Source organism: Pteropus alecto, unplaced genomic scaffold, assembly GCF_000325575.1.
Source record: "Pteropus alecto unplaced genomic scaffold, ASM32557v1 scaffold40, whole genome shotgun sequence".
In the NCBI taxonomy this organism is placed as follows: Eukaryota; Metazoa; Chordata; class Mammalia; order Chiroptera; family Pteropodidae; genus Pteropus; species Pteropus alecto.
In genome coordinates this window covers 17,123,398-17,126,826 of record NW_006431919.1, presented here as the reverse complement: position 1 = coordinate 17,126,826, position 3,429 = coordinate 17,123,398, and positions in this window count along the sequence as shown.

Sequence of the window (3,429 nt, the reverse complement as noted above, 5' to 3'; positions counted from 1 at the left end):
GCCCCCCACAGCACACCGCACACTCCGGGCAGGTGGAAAGGCCAGGGCTCATCCTCAGGAGCCACTTTGTCCTTTGATTCGACTATTAGCAAATGACCTTGGGAAAGTAAGTTGACCTCCCTGAGCTTTCATTTTTTTTATGTTCAAAATGAGAACACCACCTAGGTGGCAGCAGGATCAAAGATATGGAAAGTGCTTTGGGAAAAGCAGAAAAAGGCTGCCCAGTGTTTGTCAAATGAATGTTAAAACATTTATCGAAATAATCTTCATTAAACATTCCCGTGAGGCCCAAGTGACCAATGGACATGCAGCGTGTAGCAAAAACATCTGCATTATCCAATGGGAACAAGTTTGGAAATAATCGATTGTTAGGGATGAATCGTGTCCCCCATTCATGTATTGTAGCCCTAACCCCCAGTGCCTAAGAATGGCACTGTATCTGCGGATAGGGCCTTTAAGGAGGTTGTTAAGTTAAAATGGGGTTGTTAAGGTGGGCTCTAGTCCAATATGACTGATGTTTTTATAAGAAAAGGAAATTCGGACACCAAGAAAGACACCAGGGATGTGAGCATGCAGAAGGAAGACCATGTGAAGACAGAGGCCATCTGCAAGTCAAAGAAAGGGGCCGCAGAAGAAACCAAACCCAATAATACCTTGACCTTGGAATACCAGCCTCCGGAACTGTGAGAAAAATTTCTGTTGTTTAAGCCACCTAGTCCGTGGTGGTTTATTACGGCAGCCCTAGAAAACCAATACGGCACTGAAGCCTCAGTTTACAAAGGGGAAGGAAAGGAATTTATTTCTTTGCTCAATAGAACTTTATCAGATGCCTCTCATGTACCAGGCGTGTCTCTGGATGCTGGGGAAAGCATAGTGGACAAGATGGGCAGGCAGGCAGGCAGGCAGGCAGGGAGAAAGTGGGTCCAGCCCTTTCACATCTAGTCTCCCCTGTTGTCTTGACAACAACCCAGTGAGGAAATGGCCTTCGAGAGGTAAAAATGACTTTTGAAGCATGCTTAACAAATAAACATTAGAGCCCAACATGAAAGCCAGAATTATTTTACTCCAAAGTGCACTCTCTTTTCATGAGCCCTTGTGTGCTCTCCAGAACTGAATTTTCTTTCTTTTTTCTTTAAGTATAATTTTTTAATTTTTCAATTACAGTTGACATACAATATTATATTAGTTTCAGGAGCACCACATAGTGATTAGACATTTCTGTAATTTACAAAGTGATTGCACTGATAAATCTAGTACCCATCTGACACCGCACTTAGTGATTACAATATTACTGACTATATTCCCCATGCTGTACGTTATATCCCAACTTATTTTATAACTGGAAGTATGTATTTTTTATATCCTTCCCTCCTTTCACCCAGCCCCCAACCATCAATTCGATGGCAACCATCAATTTGTTTTCTGTATCTATGCGCTTGTTTAGGTTTTTTTTTATTTTGTTTATTTTATTTCGTTTTGTTTTTTAGAGTCCACATATAAGTGAAATCAATTGTATTTGTCTTTCTCTGTCTGACTTATTTCACTCAGCAGAATACCCTTTAGGTTCATCCATGTTGTTGCAGATGGCAAGATTTCATACTTTTTTTATGGCTGAGTAATATTCCATTGTATATAGGTACCGCTTCTTTATCCATTCATCAGTTGATGGGCACTTAAGTTGCTTCTGTATCTTGGCTATTGTAAATAATGCTGCAGTGAACATATGGAGGCATATGTCTTTTTAAATTTGTGTTTTGGGTTTCTTAAGCTACATACCCAGAAGTGGAATTACTGGATCCTTCTTTGTATTTTGTTAAAGCCTTTGTTTTAGAGTCTATTTGTCTGGTATAAGTATTGCTATCCGAGATTTTTTTCTTTGTTTATTTTCATTTTCATAAAATATCTGTGTGTGTCTTTCGATCATAGGTGAGTCTCTTGTAGGCAGCATATATCAGAATTGGTTTTCTTATTTATTCAGCCACCTTATCTTTTGAATAGAGCATTTAATCCATTTATATTTAAAATAATTGTTGATATGTAGTTATCGCCATTTTATTATTTATCTTTTTATCTTTTTTTTTTTTTCTTCTCAAAGAAGTCCCTTTAACATTTCTTGTAATACTGGCTTGATGACGATGAACTCTTTTAGCTTTTTCCACTCCGGGTAGCTCTTTCTCCGTCCTTTGATTCTAAATGATAGCTTTGCTGGGTAGAGTAATCTTGGTTGTAGGTCTTTGCTTTTCATTACTTTGAATATTTCATGCCTAGCCCTTCTGGCCTGCAAAGTTTCTGTTCAGAAATGAGCTGATAGTCTTATGGGAGCTCCCTCGCTGGTAACTAACTTCTTTTCTCGTGCTGTTTTTAAGATTTTCTCTTTGTCCTTGACATTTGGCATTTTAATTATGATGTGTCTTGGTGTGGGCCTCTTTGGGTTTATCTTGTTTGGGACTCTCTGTTGTATGTCCGTTTCCTTTGCTGGGTTAGGGAAGTTTTCAATCATTATTTCTTCAAATGGGTTTTCAATCCCTTGCTCTCTCTCTCTTCTCCTTCTGGTGCCCTCATGATGCGAATGTTGGTATGTTTGATGTTGTCCCAGAGGGCTCTTCAACTATCATCATTTTTTTTTAAATTATTTTTTCTTTTCTACTACCTTGTTTCCCACATTGCTGATCCAATCCTCTGCTTCATCTCACTTGATGTTGATTCCCTCTAATATATTCTTCATTTCAGTGATTGTACTTTTCATTTCTGACTGGTTCTTTTTTATGTTTTCTGTCTCCATTTTTATATCTCCTCCCTCTTTGTTGAAGTTCTCACTGAGATCACTGAGCATCCTTATAACCAGTGTTTTGAACACTGCATCTGGCAGATTGTCTCCATTTTGTATATTTTTTTTCTGGAGCTTTTTTCTGTTCTTTCATTTGAGACATGTTTCTTTGACTTCTCAGTGTGGCTGCCTCCCTGTGTTTATTTTGTATATTAGGTAGAGCTGCAATATCTCCCAGTCTTAGTAGAGTGGCCTCATGTAGTAGATGTCCTATAGGATCCAGTGGTGCAACCTTCCTGGTCTCCTGAGCCAGGTGCTTCAGGTGGGCTGTATGTGTCCTCCGGTTATAGTTGAGCCTTAACTATTGTTGGCACATCAGTGAGAGAGATTGACCCTTAGGCTGATTGGTTCTGAGGACTGGCCGTGACTACCGTGGAAGAGCTTTTGTGCAGGGGCTGACCCTACAGAGCAGGATTTGCTCTAGTGGGGCTCTGGTGCCTGCCTAGTCTGTCCTTTGGGCGTGTCATTTGTGGAGGTGGTTGGGTGGTGCTCTGATGTGGTCTGAAGCTGAGACCACCATATGTGTTGGTTCTGTGGCTTCTTAGGAGGGGCTCTGGTGCAGGCCAGGATCACCTGCTACATTTGCCCTCCCCAGGCCACAT